Consider the following 21,555-nt stretch of genomic DNA (forward strand, 5'->3'; position numbering starts at 1 on the left):
GGATATGATTCTGATTGAGTACGTTGTGCAGGTCTGATTTAAGCCAGACGTGTTCAGGGTTGGTATCAGCCTGAACCTCCACGCTGCCCGTATTTAGCTCCAGACCGTCGTCCCTGTCCCTCCCTGGAGAACGGCGTCCCCACAGCATGATGCTGCCACCACCATGTTTGATAATGGAGACTAGCTGTAATTTCCCATCGAAATCCCAGCAAAACCCATCAGAGTTTATAGTTTAATGAAAATTTGACCATCTACATCAGGGGTGTCAAACTCATTTCTATATGGGGCCACTTTGGCATCATGAAGTCATGAAAAGGGCCGGTTGCACGTGTACAGACGATACTTTTCATTTCATAATTTCATTCCAGTTCAGATAGAAGTATAAAAAATGCACAGTAACATAAAAGTAGCACCCTTAGGCCCAGTTTAAACAGTTTATCTGCAAAAAAAGATGATATTGTGGTGAGTTACACTTACGGGAGGCACAGTTTTAGCCACTTTATACACTTTAAAAGGATATATGCCTCTACTTTATGACATGATATGCTTTTTTTTTGGCTGTTGAGGGCCGGATAATTTACCTCGACGGGCCGGATTTGGCCCGCGGGCCTTGAGTTTGACACCTGTGATCTACATGATCTTGTCAGATTAAAGATGTGCTCCACAGGTTAAATCCAAGCCCACCACTCGCTCTTTCTTCTGATTGGTGGAGGTTTGAGATTGGCTGCTGTTCGGTGGAGCAGCAGCCTTGTTCTTCACAGGCCACAGCGGGGGAGAAAACAAGCCATGCTGGAGCCGAGGGCGCCGGCCTGGACATGACAAGCTGTTAGACTCGGTCCAGCCAAGCCTGTCAGCACATAATCTGTGTGTGCAGGCGGGAGGAGGAGGAGGAGGAGGAGGGGGGGGGGGTGTTTTTGTAGGTGTGAGTGAAGGAACATGATGTTTTGAGATCAAGATGTGTGACGGCAATGGGTGAAGCTCACGTTGGCCTTTATGTGGGGTGGTGGTGTCTTTCTTAATTAGAAAAATGACCAAAACTGACATCCCTCCGGGAGACTAAGAGGAAGAGGAGGATGGAGGGAAGGAAATTCAGTAACGGGAGACGCATCGGGATATTTTCAGGCGGGTCGATGAGCCGAGTTTAGACGTAATGGATTAAATGAAACTTTAATGATCCCAGAGGAATCGCGTGGTAACGGGATGCATTGTGATTGAATGGGATGCCAGTCAGAGCAGATGAAAATTAATTTGGCTGAAGACATGTTTGTATGATCCTGCTCCCAACCCTCAGTCTGAAAGCCTTTTTCTGTGTCAGCATTTATTCAGAGGTTTTATTTAGTGATTGTGTCTGGCAACAGTAATGGCATAAAACGATGTAAAAGTGAAAAGAAGATTCCAGGAAAGGCTGTAAATGTTAATGTTTTTATTATATTTTACATAAAATGTCTCCTTTCTCTCAAAGTCAACGCTAAATGTGGAGATATTACTTGGGATTTGCAATCCGGTTTAAGATAGTTGCAGATCCTTCTGGCCATGAGGGCAAATAGCGTCTTTTTCTACGGACATTACATGAAGCAGCGCTGTAGCAGTAGTAACCTGACTCCATCAGAGTTATTGAACGGTGAGCAGAGAAGAGCTCCACCATGGTCAGCTTTTCATAACCACTTTAAACGGAAGAATTAGAGTTCACATTTGAAAGATTTTGATCGCTGTCCGATGCTGAGTTTAGCCGAATATAATTTCTCTTTTAGAGCTTTAATCGACTACAAAACTGACCCGCTTCCGTAACTTATATATATATATTTTTTGTTAGTAAAGTAAAACCAACTTTATTCAGAAACAGCCCACAGTCACGGAGCTGTTTCTCTCTGCATCACTGAAACTCTACAAAAACAGTAAAACACATAATTTAATGGAGCAGAAGTACCTGTGCAGGTGAAACCCAACTAAAAACCTGATTTACTCCTTTACCACACAGATTATAGCTGCTAATAACCTTAAATGTAAAAGTATGTTAACATACTCAAGGGTTTCCCGTAGCGAATTATAAATCAGCAAATATCGGTTATTGGACATAACGGCAATATTAATAACAGATATCGATATCACTCCAATTTATCACATAAGTGCATCCCTGGATTTATTATTATTATTATTATTATTATTATTATTATTATTATTATTATTATTATTATTATTATTATTATTATTATTATTCCTTTATTTAAACAGGTTAGTCCCAAGAGAGATGTGTTTAAACACATAAGATTACAACAATTTACGACAGCAATTACTAATTTAAGTGTCTCACAATATACTTTAAGATCCATTTAAAAAATATAGAGAGACGTGTTCAACCTAAAATTCAAAAGAAAGAAAACTAAGACAAAGCGGTATGTGTGTTTCTGTTAACGCGTCTGCATAAAAACATTTTAATTGTCTCGACTGTCTCTGGTAGAGCTGGGCGATATAGGATTTTATCCCAATATATTGTTGTACTATTGTGATAACGACAAAAGTGATGATAAAGGACTATTACCAGCTTGTTGTCTTGTTAGGTTACTTTGTGGTTTTGACCCAATGTATGATGTATGATTAGCCACATAAACACAAATACTTTCCATAAAAAAACACATTCAATAAATGTAACATATATTGAAAAAAAATTAAATGTTTCATCAGGACAGCTGTTAAATGAAGAAATGTGATTTATTTATTTGTTTTGTTATCACTACACTGCCCACAGTAACTGCATTTACTTATTTTTCTGACTTTATTTACATTTATTGATGCTCTCAAGAAACCAACAGTGGACAAAATAGCACAATTAACAATACTGGGAGTTTTTTTTTCAGACATTGCTAATTTGAATTTATCATTGTTGAGATAAATCTAAATTCTTATAAGAACTTTTTCATGATAACGATAAAACAATAAAGATAAAGGCCCAGCCATACTCTCTGGCATCTTACGTTAGGGCTTAGCGCAGCTAGCGCAGTTAGCATTGCTAATGCTAATCAGTTTCTGTGTATTTACCGTAGACTTGGAGCTGTAAATCTTTCCAAAACATTCCCAACATCTCCCAGTCCAGCATGTTCTTGCCAATTTAGTTCTTCGCAGTAAAGCTGCACAATACATCAAATCACTAGCAATGTTTCTTTTGCAAAGGACTGTTTGGATTCGTTATTTTGTGTGGAATATTTCTAGTGCAATACAAGCACATTCTGCATACCAGTGACATTTCTGGCTGCTAGATGGACTTACATTAACCTTCATGACCACACCTGATGTTATCTTTTCAGTTCCCTGGAATGCTTAAGGTTGCAAACGTTGCAATGAAGAAAAAAAAAAATTGTGAAATGTGGTTTAATCATGATCAGCGTTTAGAAAAAGTGTCACTACTGCGTGTTTTCCTGTTAGCGTGCAGCCTTGTTCCCGAGCACCTGGCTGTAAAACGTTTAGTTTCCTCTTATGTGCTGAATGACTTGTTTAAAAGTAGCAGACCTGAGTGATAGAAAATGCCGAGGCTTTAGTTTTCTGCAGGCTTCTTACACCTTTTTGTCCTTTTATTCCCCCCCCCCCCATCTATGAATCATCCTAGTAATGTTGAAAATGGCCGATTCGTCTTTCTGCTGTAAACTTCCACACTGAAGAGTGGTGTTGATCCACGTTTTGTTTCCAGTTTGCTAGTTGAACCTGAAACGATCAAATTTGAATAACTTGCTAGTTTCTTTGAACACCTTTTTAAAAAAAACACAAAAAAAACACACTATGAGGAATTTTACTTTTAAAGTTACCAGAAACAGGAACAAAACGAGTTCTGGGCTAACGTCCCACTGACGCTTGACTAAACGAGCCGTTTGGCCTTCTCACCTTCAGCGGAGAAGAAAAACGGATAAATAAGTTAGATGCCTGAAGAACTAACAGAATTAAGGAGAGATCTATGAGTGCATGTATCCTATAAATGAAAAGCTGAGACTTTTTTAAAGCAGATTTCATTCAGTAGGCCTGGTACTTGCACACACATGTGAACAAAGAGCCTTCTTCATCTGTGCATTTTTGCAGGATGTCTCCCCAGTGCTGCTCCAGTTCCTCCCCCTCTTCCTTCCTCTCATCGTCCTGCTGCGTCCCTCCGGACTCTTTCACAGCTGCGTCCAGCCAGCCAGCTGTTTAGCCGTCTAGTTCCTCTTGGATTCAGACTCCTAACCCACCTGTAGGCCTCTGAAGCCGCTGACCTGGAATGATCCCGTCTAAATGGGTCAGGAGACTGCAGCTCCTGACCTTTTCCCATTTTCTTTGCTCTTAAAGGTTCTCTGATCTGTTTTGGGTCGCTAGTTGTGGAATATATGGAGGGATTGATTCCTCCTGTGCTTTTTTTTTTTTAACTGGCTCTACTTTCATTTTTAGAAACGAGATTTAGGTCTTTCCGTTCTCAGATATTTAACCCGTGGCCATTGTTTTTCCCTAATACCAGACGCAGATCTTCCGTCTGGTTATAAATAAATAAATAAATATAATCTCTCGTTGCACCGTGAGCGTTTATGGCATTTTCTTTCCAGGAAATAAATAAAACAGAAACTGAGTCACAACAGACCAAATGCTAGTCGTAGGGGTTGAAAAGCTGCAGCTGCATTCGGTGTTGTCCGTCAGCTGCTTATTAATCAGAAACGTTTGTCAGAGCTGGGGATTTAAAACACGTACGCTGTGGAAAACGGGAGGATGTTGGATTTTCTTTGAATTTTCCCTAGAGTGTGCTAACCCCGTGATTAGACCGAGCCTGAGATCGGACTCTTCTCGTGTAACGCAGACGGCAGCAGGGATTTCCATGAAGTTAAAACCGATAGGAAACAGTTACCAGCTCGCTGTGTCTGCACGTCTGCCCTCCAGAGAAAAGGGAATACTGGTAAAAGTATTTAAAAAAGCTACGGTTCCGTCCTCTACTGTGATTTCAGTAATTAATCCCATTTTGAAAGTAATTTGCTGGCCTATCATCCACACTGGGAAACTTCTTTTAACCCAAGATTGCGTGTTTTTATTTAAAACCTCTGCGGTTGACGAAGAGGAGCAAATTACACTTGAACTAGATCAGAGCCTGTATTCACAATCAATCCTTAGACTAAAAGTAGCTCTTAGCGACGTCACTATAGGAAAAATCTTAGAATTTCCCAAATTCTAAGATTTTTCTTGGATTTTTACCTCGATAAGATAAAAGTTTTAGACTTGAAGAGAGCTTCTGAAGCAGGATGTTGATGGAAATGGAGACAGCAGATTGGAGGCTAAAAAAACCTTTCGGACAATGTCTGTAAATGTCTGATGTCTCTGACACACCGTACCAGGAGGGTTAAAGAAGACGGACACGGCAGGGTTTTACAAGACTTTTTTAAATGCAGTGTTATGCAACGGTCAGCTAAGTTGTTCGCATTACAGCGGAGGAAAAACTTTAATTACCATGCGAAAGAAGAAGTTTGATAACTGGCAGTGTACCTGAAAGTTGCACCATAAAGCAATATACCTTCAGCACCGCAGGCTTACTGTGCAACTTTGACATTAGCTTCTGGACAGAGATATTGCCTGTCTTTATTGAAGATGCGTGGGAGATTGAATTAGTGTAAGCCATGACTGACAATGACTGTGGACCAGCATCACACACTGGTAAGAAAACATACCTTATCGGGTCATTGCAACCATCACCACTAAAACTTTGTCACCAGTGATGCACAACGGTGAGCAAAAAAACAAGTTCAAAGCCACTAACCTCGTCCAGAAGTAACAGACCTCTTCCCAAATCATCTGCACATCTCATTCTGTGGACTCTATTAGTTTCAGTGTAGTTTAGTTTCAGTTTTTATTTGATTTAAACATAACTTTAACATTCATACACAACAACGCACACACTCCTAAATCAATGCATCTTTAATGAAAAGGAGCAGAGAGAAGAGCAATCTTCAGTCTGCCCTTAAATTTATTTCAAAAACAACTCTACATCAATTCTGTTACTTCTGTTTTACAGTATTTACCCACATTTCCTGTAATTACATTTAGTAGTATTCAGAAATACTCAAAATGTAATACCGTCATTAAATATATTTCCCATAATTTTCGTGAATTCTAACTTTAACATATCCTTAACACTGTGGTTTTTATTAGTTTTTTTGTATGCCATCATCGTTCTTGACGCTTTAATGTCTTTATGGAGACAATTACACAACTTAATTCCCTTTACTGTGACGATCCGTTTCATGTTTTTTTAATTATTTTTTTAAGATGTTCCTTTCAGATTATAGTGACTTTCTCTAAGTTGCACCGAACTATACACATTTATTTAGACATTTATTTCACACAATCCAAGGTGTAACGGTGCTACGTGCTAAGCTAACAGTACGACGCAGATGTTTCAGAGCTCACGTGCATCAGCGAACATGTAAAGCGCCCAGACAACAGACCTGTGAGCTAGCGCTAGCTGTTGTTAGCTTCACGGACAGCACAAAAACAGGGTTCTCTCACGCTCTGAGCTCTCCTTTTCATCTGCAGCACGCAATGCTCCGCTGCATGAATGATACTGAAACAGTGAAACAGCATACAAACATGTGTTCTGTTTTTGTTGTCTATAAGTTAATGTTTCAATTCATTTTTAAGTGGTGCAAGAGCAGGATATAGTTGCCACAAGCCTAGAGCGCCCTCTTGCGACTAGAGACGGTAATGTCTACTACTTGGTTCATGTTGGTCAAAATTAATCACCATTTAAATTTGATATATGAGTCGCACCTGACTATAAGTCGCAGGATCAGCAAAACTATTAAAATAGTGCGACTTATAGACGGAAAAATACGGTAATTAGTTTTTTTTCATTTTATTTTTTTATATTGAGTCCTAATTTATTTTGACCAAACCATTTAGAATTTTTTAAGTTCTTCATTTCTTACTTCCATCACTTTGTAAATATTATTTCCCGAATAAAATAATGTATCATCTGCAAATAAAATACTTTGTAACGCATCTGATGCTTTTGGTTGTTGCTATTGCTATGCAACAGCATTTTCTGTCTGTGACACAGATACTAGATGTCCTCGAGCGAATGTCCTTTGGTTGTTTTGTGCTAAACACATCAGCTGCCGGCTAAACCTGCTGAGCTGATCTTATCACCTTCGTGGATCTGCTTCATTGGGAGAACCCTGTAGTTCTGAGCTGCGTTGGTTCCTGCTGGCCTTAATACTAAATAAGGTCTCACCTAAAGAGTTACACAGCTATAATGTCAGGACCTCGGTGTTTTATGGTCTTGTTTAATGATTTACCTCCCAGTAACGTGACAGCTTACTGCCTCTTCACTAAGAAATGCTGGACTTTCCTTAGCTGGTAGACGAGAATGACTAATCCTTTCTTGTGTTGTTTAGCTGTTTTGTTATGAGTCTTATGATTTTGTGGACGATATTGAAGAAACAGACATAGTTAGGTATAGAAAACACCAACGCTCCTGAGAGTGGATGTTTTTGTGTGTCTCAGGAAGGCTCATTGAGGTGTTTAAGATGCAGAGATTTTTAGAGTTTAATAGGAAATCTAGTTTTCTAGGAGACAACAGTAACCAGTGTCTGGTTTATTAATTCAACTTCTCAGCCCGTGTGTCTTGGAACAGGATGTAGACCTGCTTGCAGCCTTTTGAAAGTCTCCGGGTTAATTAGGATTTGCTTTCTCTATAGAGTCGACCTAAAGGCTCTTATTATAGTGCTAGCCATGCTAACTGCTAATGGAAGATGCTAAAGGTGATTTAAAATGTCTTTTTTACATTTACCCCTCTGTCATTTACACAAGTCAACGTTATGCCTGCTCCTAATATAAATGATTATGACTACTTACTACAGAAAGGCTGAAAGAACATAGTTTCAATGCCGTTTTTTGACGTCAACTTATATTATAGTTCCTAAAGAGGAATCCAACTCTGCTAAAGGTCAAATGTTTTCTAAAAGAGTTGATAGGAAATCAACCACATAAGTCTGATTGGTGCATTTCTAGGCTGTATAAGCTGAAAAAAAACTAGTTAAGTTTAAAATGACAAGCTGATTTTGCCAGATTAAAGCAATATCAGGCTAACTTAAGGTTTCACAGTAGCTCTAAAGAGTTTGAAACTTCAACATCATATGCTGCTGAGCAAAGTTTGGATTAAGACCATTGAGATATCTTGCAGTCTGGCTAGTTGGGATCGGCCTAATAAATATCCAGTGGACATACTACACGGTTGTTGTTGCAGCTCCCAACTCCAACATACAGACGGCATCTATGAAGAGGGGAAGACGCTACATAAGCATCTGCTTTGGCTGTTGGTTATTTCTCTGTATTGATGTGACTAATGTCCATTAGCTGTTCTTGGCTCGATATGGCGGTGCTGTCCTCCGTTTGTACTCCAACCCTCTTCAGTGCCTCCCTGCTCCTTGTGTGCTTCCACTCTTGGATCAGATTTCAGCAGTGATCAGAGAATCCCACCACTCAGGATAAAATGGAAAGGCTTTTAATGTCCCAGAGCCTCAAATAGAGCTCAGTGACGTGGGCTTTCCCCCCCACAGAACGTTTTTGCTTTAATTAGGATAAGTACAGTTTGACAGTGTGTGGGGATATTAATAGGAGGTGCAGTGTATTAGTTAGAAAACAGTATGTATTTTACCACTGAGTTAAGCTATGATGAATTAAAGCAACAATACGTAAATATTGACCACTAGGGGCGCTAAATCTGCAATTTCCAGGTTTAGCGCCCCTGTAGGCTCCTAGCATGTGGTAGCGCTCCTGTTTAAGGAGCGCTCTAGGTCACATGACATGTCAAGTGCTGCATATTGACATGAAAAATCAAATAATATATCTTAAATTAGGCTAATATGTGGATCAAAGGTTACGTATCCAAGCATCTGCTCCCTTATTGTTGCCACAGCGAGTCATTGCAACTTACGCACAGACTTTTAGTTTTAACAGAGGTTTAATGGCGGATATCCCTCATAACCAGGTCCTCCGTTCCAAAGAGAAATTAGTAAATTACAGTGTTCAGAATATCAACGTTTATTTTATGAATAAATTGAAAATTGTAATGTAAAATGCAATGGACTTGCTGTAGGAAGGCTTTGTGTCTGTTTTAAGTGACAAGGCGACCAAAGCTGATATTTCTCTGGAGAAAATACTGCGCCCTTTCTGTAGGGTTAGGGTTCTTACACGTTTCTGTGCTTCCTCCTGTAAATAAACACCTCACTGATGGTGAAAATGGTTTGAGTTGTTGTTTCTCAGTTGAAGAGGATTGTCGTCAGCGTTATGGTTTTGCGTAAATAAAACTTGGTTATACCTTTTAGATTTTTCTTATATTTTTTTTAACCTGATATTTTTTACAGAGCTCTTATCTAATTCCAAATATTCAAACAAATCATTTCTTCTTGAACTTTTCATCCCCGATATGCTACAGAAATAGTCCTTTAAAGATAATTATCGTGAGTGATTGTTGCGTAGTTTTAAGCCTGTTGTTCGAAAAAGAGCAAAGAAGCATCTTCGTGAAAATGTCTTCTCCTCATGATTCCTTCAAGATTTTTCATTAAAATTGGAAGCACATTTGTCTGACATTGATTATGCCTGGGACTACCTTCCTGATTGTTTTCGTCTTATTAACAAACACGCTCCGTTTCATCAGGTGGTTCACCTCTGAACTAGCAAGTCTCTTGCACAGGAGAAATCAGCTTTTAGCAGCTACAAGGAAATCTGACTGTGAAGTTGATTGGTTGCAGTTCCGTCAATTACAGAACCATTTTACTGCTGCTATAAAGAAAGTATAACAGGTTTTTTTTTTCTCAGACTACAAATTACTTAAATAACCCAACAAAACCTTGGCAAACTAAGTCTCCCTCTGGCAGCTCTCACTAGTTTCCCCTTTCATTAACCATGAACTCCTGTTGTATCGGATAAGTCTGAGATGCTTAATCGTTTAGACATTTCATTGCCTCTGGATCGTTATATATCGCCGTCTGTGTTGGTCAACCTCTCACTTCCTCCATGAATTACCCCCTCAACAGAAACACCATCTGATTTCCACATGAATCTGTCAATTAAGTTTCTAAGGCGCTGAAGGGTCTTGATCCTAATAAATCTGTCGGAGAATTTTTCTCCTTTCTTAAGCAGAAAATAATATGTCTGAACCAGTGTCTCATATTTTTAATCTCTCTTTGCAAACTAACGCCAATCCAGGTACGTGGAAAACTGTTTTTGTTCTCCTCTGACAGAAAGACGGTGATCTGCTCTGTTAAACTGTTATGGTCCTACTATGTCATAACTTTGTATTTGAGCCCAGGTCTTTGAAAAACTGGTTAATGATCAGCCTAAAGGATATTTGTGTGCAGCCAACTTCTTGTCATGTCATCAGTCTTGTTTCAGGAAACGGCACTGTAGAGTTACAGCCACCATAAAAGTTGTAAATGACGTCATTAAAGCCGAGGGTGCCAACGACTACTGTGCTGCCCTTTTCATTGACTTGTCTAAGGCGATTGGTACTGTTGCTGTCTAATATTGTTTCAGATAACGCATGTTTTTTTAATTATCTGTCAAATTGTAGACTATGTGTGCTGCACAGAGGTCTGTCATCAGAACAAGGTGCCACGGGGCTTCGTTCTAGGTCCAACTCGGTTTTCAGTTTTATGCAAACGGTGTCGGCGAAAATGTTACTGACGCTTGTAAATATTTTTATGCTGATGACACCGTGGTTTACTGCCATTGAAAAACCTTCACTGCTGTTCTGTGTTTAATTTTATTCAATCTGATTCGCTCCGTCTGAGACTAAAATGCCGATAAGATAAAGGTCAAGATGTTTCTTTCGTACATTTTCATTTAAGCTACATTTTCTAAATAAGCTAAAGATAAAACATGGATTTTCTTCTGAAATGTGTCTTGGTTTTTACTCAGCGCTGGAAGCATCTTGTCTTAATGACTTTCCTGCCTCTGTTAGATTACCATGATGTTTGCATAGGTTGGTTGCTTTCTATCAGGACAGAATATAAATCTGTCACTCAACACTGTGCTTTATATTCTGGTCATCAGTATCCGTCTGTAGACTCATGCATTGGAACATATTCGTCTAGAGAGCTATTCTGGGATTGCTTTTGCCTTATTTATCATCCTGCAAGTCTTAGTTTGATCAGCTCTCTGGTAAAAGGCATTTTCTTACTCTGCCCTGTCAACTTGGACCACTTTACATGTTGATTCTTAGAAACTTATTCTTTATATAATATTATCTAATTTATATTGATTTTTTTGTAGCGTTACTTGTTTTGTAACTTTTTGTTTGTGTGTTATCAATAAAAAGTCTGTCTTGTAAATGAGACATGAATAAATAAAGGTTGAAAATAATCTACTCTCAATCGGAATATTAACCTGCAATAATGTGTGCAGTTTTATTTTCCTGCTGTTGGAAAAATTAGGATTATGACAAGAACTTGTTTTTTGACAAGAACTTGTTTTTTGAATTTCTTTTTTTTGTTAAGTTATAGGACTTTCAGGGATCCTCTGGTCTCTGTTTACTCCAAAGGTTGATTTAGGGGGTAGCATTGTGTGCACATACAAAGGATGTGTTTAAGGTGCATTTTTCTGCTGTGGTTGATAAGTGTATCCATGGGAAATGCTGGATTCTTTCAGGAATTTGCTGCATTTCACTTACCATAAATAGAGATGTACACATGGGTCAAGTGTAACTAGGACAGCCCCCCCCCCCCCCCCTTTCCATTCCTGTTTCCACCACGTCCAACACACAGCCTGCCTGCATACAAGGAAACAATGTCAATTTGTGCAGGACTTTTCCCAGGCTGTTTATTTGGCGGATGAAGGTTCAGGGCCTAATAAAACGCCTGAGACTCCTGTGGACTCAGAGCTGTTCAACATGGAGGATCGGGGGTTATCTGGGTAACGCTGTCATTACCGCTGTGGTTACATTTAGGGCTGCAGACCATAATACATCCGGTAGATGTCCAGTCATTTTAACAGCTGCTTCCTTCAATTGCATGTAGTAAATTAAAGATAATGTACAGAAATGTGAAATTTTAGAAAAAAATATTTCCTTGAAGATTGGGTCAATTAAACCTTTAATTAAAAGCTTCAGTCTGACAGGGATTAAGCGGGGAAAACGAGTCCAGACACAGGAATCCAGTTACAGACATTTATGAACCCATTTAACCCACTTTGTGACCTTCTTTTGTCCAACCAGTCAGCGCTTAACAAACACTGCTTTGAGTGAACTTATTTCAGACTCCCAGTGGTTCGCTCAACACTCGACACTCAACAAGTTAAAGAAATGCTTTACTATGGCAGCATGAACACAGCTAATGGAGAAAACGGCAAAACACACCTCAGGAAATGGGTTTTAATGCTAGGTGGGGTTAGGGCTGGGCCATTAATCGATTTGATCAATTAATTAAAATTCAGAATTTATCACGATTAGATTTTTGGAAAATCTGTATTTTATTTTGCCAATGAACTCATTTGGGCTTACATGAAGAGAATAGCATTAATGCTAAATATATGTTAAGGAATTTATAACGTCAAAATATTGTAAAGAGGAAACTTTTTTTTTTTTACCGTAACACGAGGAACTTTAATTTTTTTTAGTTAGTTTGAAGTTACACAAATGAAGTGAAGCCTGTTCTTAGCTCATTGTGTTAAACCACTAGCAACAAACATGCTAAATTTCCATTGTTTATAATGGCAGGGCGGCCATCTTTGTTTTACAGCATTTTTAACGGGTTGCATTTAGTTGCACTTTGAATTCAGGTCAACTCCCAGATTAGATGCGTGAGATAAAAGTGTTTAAGTGTTTAAAATAATTTCTTTAATTTCTTTTTGTGAACCGGAAATGAGAAAAAAAAAAAACAATTAACTGGATTTGGTATAATAGAATCTGAGATTTTATTTTTGGGCTCTATCGCCCAGCCCTAGGTGGGGTCTTAATTCATAGAGCAACAGTGAAAGTTCACTATCTGAAAACTAAATCACAGTATGTATTGAAAGGTGAAATAATCTGCATATTTTATCAAGCTGGTGTAAATTTACACGGCTTTATTACACATATTTCTGATTTACTGACAATGTTACACGCCACAATATAGAAACCGTGTCACTACAGCTGGATGTGCATCTTTGCAAATAATTCTGCTAACATTATATTGAACTTTGTTATAAATAACGTTATAATATATGATCGTAGGCTCAAGATGGTTGGCGGCACCAAGGGCATATCGCTAAAATGTTACATGGCAGCTTTCTTCAGGATTAAAGGATTGTAATGAGAAGTCAGAAAAGGTGCTGGAGTGACTGGTCTTATGAAGCATAGCGAAAACCCTCCCCCACCTGTTGCTAAAAGCTACCAGTCGGCTAGTCAAATGAAGATTAATCTTTCTTTGCCTACCAAAAAAGGCATTCTTCAACTCTCAAAAAGTCCTAAAAATATCCAGCTTTTCAACGCTAGGAATAAAGTAAAGAGTTGGGTCTTAAATTAATTTGCCTTTCAGTTCTTGCTGTGGTAATATGCCTTTATGCTTTGATTAAACTACAAGTCCCACAATGCAGTGCAGCAGAACCTGATGATATCTCAATATACGGGTCCAGTCAGAAGAAAAGTACTGTATGGGCACTCTGCTTGCTCCCAGTGGTTCAAGTCCTGCCTCTTGAAACTTAATAATAATAATAATAATAATAATACTCTTTGTCATTTCAACATATATTTCAATGAAATTTGTCCTCTGCATTTGACCCGTCCCTTAGGGAGCAGTGGGCTGCCACCATGAAGCGGTGGCCACCATCACTCTTAGGGGCTAGATGATGGGTGAAAACCTCTGATGACAGGGAACGGTTTTATTTAAATTCTTAATAAGTTTGATAAAAATGGTGGGATTTCAGGCACAGTTTTTTTTGCTCAGAGTCTCCTATCAACCCCTGCCTACTCTCAGGGACAGGAAGGTTATTTAAGGGGTGGTAATGTTTCAGTCATGGATTCAGTTTGACTTGAAAATTTTAGCTAAAGGCTTTGGCTTATTGAATTTGACTAGGTTTAAATAAAATTACGGTCAGAATATTGTTACCGGTGCCATAATCATGTCATTAGGACTCAGGCTGAGGAACGGACTTTATTCAGCTGTGTTGTATCCGGGTACACATCTTAAAGGTTTTGGGACTTGATCCATAAAAGGGAACCCTATTGGGTTGCTGAGGGATTAATACAAACTACCTGCATTACATCACAGCATCAAAGTTCTGCCCTCACAGTTTTAACTTGTTATGAGACGGATGTTATGGTTAATTCAAATGACAAGCGTTTATAGAGAAGTACACTATCGACACTGCATGCAGTGTTCTCTCCACATTTAAACATGCAAATACCAGAGAAACGCATGAAAACAAACGCTTGCCCTGTGCAGAAATCCTCTCAGCATATCGTAGGTTAAAGGTCACCAGGCTGGTCCACAGGCAACAAGCAGAGACGCTGGATTTAAGGTGGATATTCAGACCTGAGAAAAACAGAGCAGGCAGGTCAGGATCTGATTAAATCTATTATGTGGACTTAAGGTCGCCAATTTCAACATGTCTTCTGCTCATTTCACAACTATTTAAAGCCTGTAAACAAAGTTTGAAAAATGCATTTTGTCTGCTGTAATTAAGGTACAGTGCAACATTTTATGCCGATGGGGTTAAGTTTATTTAGTCATTTTTAATTTTTTTTTAATAAAAGCTTAGATGAAAACATGAATACGGCTGCTTGTGTTCAGCTGAAGTTAAAACAAGATTAAAACCTGTCTTCCTAACAAAACGAGTAAAATTTTAAACTTAGAGGGTTTTCTTTTGGCCTACAGTAAAGCTTAAGCCCAGTTCAAATGTCTTATAGACAGTTTTTTAATCTTATACTCCAAATTTTTTTGGGTGAAGAAGTGCAGCCATGGCTTCCTGGCATGAAAAGTGAATTCAATTCAATTCAATTTTATTTATATAGCGCCAAATCATGAAACATGTCATCTCAAGGCACTTTACAAAGTCAAGTTCAATCATATTATACAGATTGGGTCAGATTATACAGATTGGTCAAAAATGTCCTATATAAGGAAACCAGTTGATTGCTTCAAAGTCCCGACAAGCAGTATTCACTCCTGGGGAACCGTAGAGCCACAGGGAGAGTCGTCTGCATTGTACATGGCTTTGCTGCAATCCCTCATACTGAGCAAGCATGAAGCGACAGTGGGAAGAAAAACTCCCCATTAACGGGAAGGAAAACCTCCGGCAGAACCGGGCTCAGTATGAACGATCATCTGCCTCGACCGACTGGGGTTACAGAAGACAGAGCAGAGACACAACAAGAGAAACAAAAAAGCACAGAAGCACACATTGATCTAGTAATCTGTTCTACATTAGATGGTAGTAGCGGGTGAGCCGTCTTCTCTGGATGATGTCACAGTTAACAGAACGCCAGACCAGGTGTACCTACTATGAAGAGAAAAGAGAGAGAACAAAAAGTTAAAAGCTGAAATGACGACAGTCATTTCAATGTAATACAATGCAAAACTAATATTTTTAATTTTCCTCCACATGTGGTCTGATTTCAGGAAGTGAAACATTTAGTCAGTCTCCCTACCAGCAGATGTTGCTCTGTCTGGAACAGGGGGAACCCCTCCACTGTGCTTGGCTGGCTGTAAATCAGTTTATGATGCAAAAACTTATCTGATACTTCACGGAGGAGACGTAACGCTGGTTTTATTATTTATCAGTCTGCACTTTTGGTGCTAAAAAAATTTACAGTCAGCGCCCAAAAACAGTCCACAACCCACAGTCCACCAGTCTGGTGTCTCAATCAGCAGACACGCTTCTAAAGATGGCCGACGCCATATGAAGACCCCGGCTGGCTGCGACGCTTGAGTCGGCGTTCAGATGGAAGGAGGATCTTGTTGGCTGTTTTTTTTTTTTTTTTTTTTTTTTGTCTATGATGAATGAGCTGTAGTGACGAAGCCACTCAGCTGATGGTTGAACATGCAGTAATTACCACTTCCTGCTCTTTCATATTAGGCACACAAAGGACACCCTGAAGTCAATCCTGTGGGCAACCCCTGAAACGCACTGGGCTCAACAGGCCGAGTCCTTTTTGCGGCCAACCGTCATTATTCTGCTTCAGCCGCTGGAAACTAATAAGTTTTTAAAAGCTTGGACTTGTAGAAATGCTCAAAGCACCGTACTGCAGCACAAAGGAGAAAGATGTTGTAAGACTTTCTGCTACGCTTAGCTAACTGGAAGCTGCCAACGCGTTCTCAGAAGCTGACCACACCCAGTGGCGTTAGAAACAAAGCTTCAGAGTGTTGCTGCTGTTTAGTCACTTTGAGCAAACCCTCGTAATTAGCCGGTGTGGAAATACAATCTGGCACGGTCGCTACACGGGCATGTCGGCTTTGGGAGATCCCAGATCGCCGCGGTCTCGCTTCGCTAAGCCGGTAATTGCCTGCTGGGAATCTCTGATGCGTCTGCAAACATCTGTGGTCTTACAGTGTCCTGCTCTGCTCTGGAGCCGGACTGTTTTTGTTTGTTTGGTTTTTTTTATTCTCTTTGGTGAACGGTGAGAGAAATTCCTTTGATTAGTTGATCAATGTAGTGCTGGAGTGCATAAAAAGGGAGAGCTGGCAGTGACAAAGGGAATCACGATAAACCTATGGTTGTCTTTATGATTTTAAACGCCCAAGGTCACCTGGACCAAAGAGTCCAGTGGTTCGCATGTTACCGGCGGCGTAATGATACGCCCCTGATCAATATATCAACAGCAGGGAAGAGCTTTTTCACGTTTCAGGCTGGTGGATCTTAACCGGCTTCTTTTTTAAATTGCAAAAAATAAGAAACAGGACGAACAGACCGAACCGAGTAGAGACAATAGTGCATTTAACTTTAAGCCCGAGCACGCCTGACCAGCCCTGTGTGTCGTTATTAATAAGACAAAAGCAAGTGGTGCATGTTCTGTTCTTTTATGTGCACTGTTTGTAGATTCTGCTTCATCCTTCTGTCCAGATCACGGGTCAGCAACCTTTACACCCGCAGAGCCATTTTTACCCTCAGTCCAGCTAAACAAATTTAGTTTAGAGCCACAAAAGTTACACATCTCTCTGAAACAAGAGCTTGTTTTTATAGTATACTATAGGAAATTAGTTTACATTTTTTTTTAAATTAAAGATCAAGTATTTTTATATTTAGGCTTAATGCTTTTATTGCAATTGGCATAAAAAAAGTTGTTTGCAACCTATTGACAAAAAGATATTTCATTTATCTATAGTAAAATATTCTACACACCATTAGTTTTTTTTCTTTCTGGAAATGTTATGCATATATTGCAGAATTAAATGCATCCTAAAGCGAGCAAGTTTAAATTACCTTTACAATTAGAAACAATGACCGAGTTTTTAAGAGCCAAAGCTGAAGGTGTAAAGAGCCACACGTTGCAGAACAAATTTAGTTTAGAGCTACAAAAGTTACACATCTCTCTGAAACAAGAGCTTGTTTTTATAGTATACTATAGGAAATTTGTTTACATTTTTTTAAAATTAAAGATCAAGTATTTTTACATTTAGGTTTAATGCTTTTTCTTCAATTGGACAATTGATTTTTTTATAGCAAATGGCATCAAAATGATGAAAAAGCAAGTCGTTTGCAACCTATTGACAAAAAGATATTTCATTTATCTATAGTAAAATATTCTACACATCATTAGTTTTTTTTCTTTCTGGAAATCTTATGCATATTTTGCAGAACTAAATGCATCCTAAAGCAAGCAATTTTAAATTACCTTTACAATTAGAAACATTAACCAAGTTTTTAAGAGCCAAAGCTGAAGGTGTAGAGAGCCACAGGTTGCAGACCCCTGGTGTGGGACATGAACACCATCCTGTGTGGGTCCTTTTCTGCTCAGTTTTCACATTGCCTGATGAATCTGACCCATTATCCGCCGGTGTTATGCCTCCATGCTGCTTTAAAACATGTAAATATATTGTATGAGGTCAGAAAGTACACTGCAAAAAGAGATCTAGAAATAAGTAAAATTTTCTTGAAACGAATGTATTTGTCCTTGATTTGAGCAGGTAAATAAGATTATTTGCCAATGGAATTAGTATTTTTACCCCTAAAATAAGATAATTAGATATACTTCACTTGAAATAAGATAATGGAGATGAGTTGTTCCTATTTTAAGTTCAAAAATCTTATTCCATTGGCAAATAATCTTATTTACCTGCTCAAATTAAGGAAAAATTCTCTCATTTCAAGAAATAATTTCTTATTTTGAGTTCTATTTTTGCAGTGTAGCAGTAAGTTTGTGCTCCCTCTGATTGAAACTTGCATGAAACGTAGAAGACGACTATTGTTGCAGTTAAAGCTGCAGCTTTCCACGTGTGCTCCACGCAGCGCAGGCATTATCACAAACAAGTCGGAGCTGCCCTGAGACTTTGTGAACCCACCGTTCCCATAATATCTTCCATAGCCATCTCTGCTGCATGGTGTTCTCTTCAACACAGCTTGCATAGCTAACCATTTAGCCATCTAGACCACGCATCTCTGTACTTTCTCTTCCTGTCTCGTCTAACTCGTCCGTCAGGCTGCATGGGAGGCATCAGCGGAGCAATACAATAGAACGGATCCGGTTGCTATGAAACTTGATTAGTTTGCTGCGCCTAGCAGTGCTCAGGTGTGCGTATATTTTCCACTGACAGGTTATAAACGCAGGCCGTACGGCCTCAGGTCCAGCCCTGAGCTTTAGGAAGGGATGCCGATGGAGTCGAGTTACATCACAGCTGTTTTTTGTTTTTTTCTTCTTCTTCTTTTTTGGTTAAACGGATCCTTTCGAGTCCCGACACGCTCACGGCGCAAAGTCTGACTGTAGATTGTCTATGTGTAAAATGTTGCTCGTCCACATTTAGTGCCGTCATATGACAGCCGTGTGATTTCTTTTTTTTTTTTTTCTGCACGGCAGGCGTGATTCTTCGCTTGATCAGCAAAAGCTTTGAAAGGCGGCGTCACTTCAGAGCGTCTCATGTCGCTGATTTGTGGCTCTATTGTGATGATAAAGAAGAGAGGAAGTGTCATGTTGGGCCTTTTTATCTTTAGTTCCCCCGTGAAGCCTGTTGGGCTCCAGGAGGCATGAACCAAAACACAGCTGTTGAGTCGAGAAGCGACAATAAAAGTGCTTTGCTATTAATAGAGGGTTTATCTTTCAGCGAGCGGCCGTGTGGCCCGCTGAGATTAAAGTTTAACCAACCCATCTCTGGCTTCTGATTGGTCTTATCTGTGTTCATTAAAGAAAAGACTGGAGCTAAAAATATTCTTAAAGCTCCCAAACACTAGCCAGAGATGACGTTATTTAACACATCCGGTCCTGTGGAGTATCAGCGAACGGGTCAAAAGTTTATCTCTGTTTCACCTTTCGTACATATGTGCAGCAGAAAGTGATAAAAAACGGACCCCCACCCCTCAGAATATTAACAAAACAACGATAGATGCCATAAAAGAAGCAGAATTACAGATCTTTTTACACTTTACACTCGTTTAATACACTGGGCTACAACCCGTGCAATAATCCTGATGTAGTGACTTCTGCTGCTATCACCACCTGAACATACATCAGAACACACGTATGTATATGCACATATATACGTGTAAGTACGTATGTATGTAGGCGTATAGGTATATGTATATACATAAGTATCTGTATATATATATATATATATATATATATATATATATATATATATATATATATATATATATAGATATAGATATAGATAGATATAGATATATAGATATAGATATAGATATAGAGATATAGATATAGATATAGATATATATATATATATATATATATATATATATATAGATCACTATGAATATAAATAAGACACCATATGCCAATTCCCATTTCTTTCTTTTTGGTATTCTTTTTGATCCATTGTATATATGAAGATTCACTGTATATAATTGAATGCACCTTTTCCTACTCTGCACCTTCTTGTATGAACCGATGTGGCTAGTGAATTTCTCCATTGTGAGATCAATAAAGCCCTATCTTATCTTATCTAAAAAGGTCGAATATTCAGAAATTGTCCCCAACCAAGATGAGATCTAATCTCACTTTTATTTCTCTGTTGTTTATTTGCAGACAAACAAACTAAAATGAACTTTCTTGTCTTCATAAAATGCAAGATATCAACCAAGATGTCCGTTCTGAGGGAAAAAACTTAAAAAGCAGTGCCTCCTAATAGGCATTTTACTGCCATTTGGTGGAAATAACATCAGTTAGCTGCTGAAACTGCCTGAAGAAAGCTTGTCCCGCTCCTCACTTTCAGCTCTGAGATGCTTTAAGTTTTTATCTTGCACACACAGCCTGTCTCCATCCCTTTATTCCTGGCCAGTCCCCGCTGGACACGCTGGTATATTTTGGGTCACTTGTGTCGCGTTTAAGGGTCCAGATGTGATTCAGCTCTCTTTTATTTACAGACGGTCTCAACCACCCTCTGGTGCACCATCAAGTTCGTTCCATTATAATTAGCTGACCAGGTCAGAGCGTCTCCAAATCACTTCCAGCTCCATGTTTCACAGTTAGTTTGAAGTTATTTTCCTGGAACGCTGCACTCGGTGCTGGAGACCCAATAATTAAATGTTAGGCCTTTTAATCCAGAGGTCCTGGTTTTATCCATGTTCTCTCTTCATGGTTTTCTTAGAGAACAAAGGGTTTCATCCCTGATATTAAGCCCTGAAAGTTAAACCCATGTCGTCTCATTCTAGTTCTACAGGCGCGCCTTTTCATATTGACAATAGGAAGAACCCATTTATTGTTTTTGGAGGCTTCGTTGAGCATTTTACAGTTGGATAAGGATTAAACCCTGGACGGGTCGCCATGCACACACAGACTCACACCTAAGGGCAACTTGGAGAAACCAAGTAACCCAGGATCCTGCAACTTTTACAGTCTAAAGAGTCATTTTTCCTACAGTCCACTTGAATTAAACTCGTTCAGAGCCACAAATGTTGCCTGGCCTTTTGAAAAATGACAAGTTATAATTTTTGATAAAGATCTACTGTAGGAAATATGTTGCCATCGTTAAAGAAACGCCCTTTTATGTCTATTGTGGGGTTTAAAAAAAGAGGATGGACAGGATGTTATTTGTGGATATTGATGTAAAAAACTAAATCATAGTTTCCAACATAATGAAAAAAATATTGATTTAAAATGAAATATTATTGACACCTTTAGCGTCATTCTGTTGTGAAAATTAAAAGCAATTATTCCAAGAAAAAAACTGCTAGAACCTGCATTTATTATCATTATTACATTTAAATACCATAATAAAAATATAATTTGTAGCCAAAATTATTAAGAGCCACTGTGGAAGGTCCAAAGAGCTGCAGGTTGCAGAGCCCTGGACTAACCCAGCAGTCTTGATTTTGGGGTGGGAGGAAGCAGGAGCACCCAGAGAGAACCCAAACATGCACAGGGAGAACATGCAGACTCTGTGCAGAAAGACCCCTGGCTGGGATTTGAACCCA

At 39.0% G+C, this 21,555-nt stretch overlaps 1 protein-coding gene across 3 annotated transcripts in view; it reads left to right on the forward strand.

Annotated features, from left to right (window-relative positions):
* fnbp1l (formin binding protein 1-like) overlaps positions 1–21,555 on the forward strand; it is a 77,193-nt gene that overhangs the window by 9,881 nt on the left and 45,757 nt on the right. The window lies entirely within an intron of this gene.

This window comes from Fundulus heteroclitus, chromosome 9 (genome assembly GCF_011125445.2).
Source record: "Fundulus heteroclitus isolate FHET01 chromosome 9, MU-UCD_Fhet_4.1, whole genome shotgun sequence".
Lineage (NCBI taxonomy): Eukaryota > Metazoa > Chordata > Actinopteri > Cyprinodontiformes > Fundulidae > Fundulus > Fundulus heteroclitus.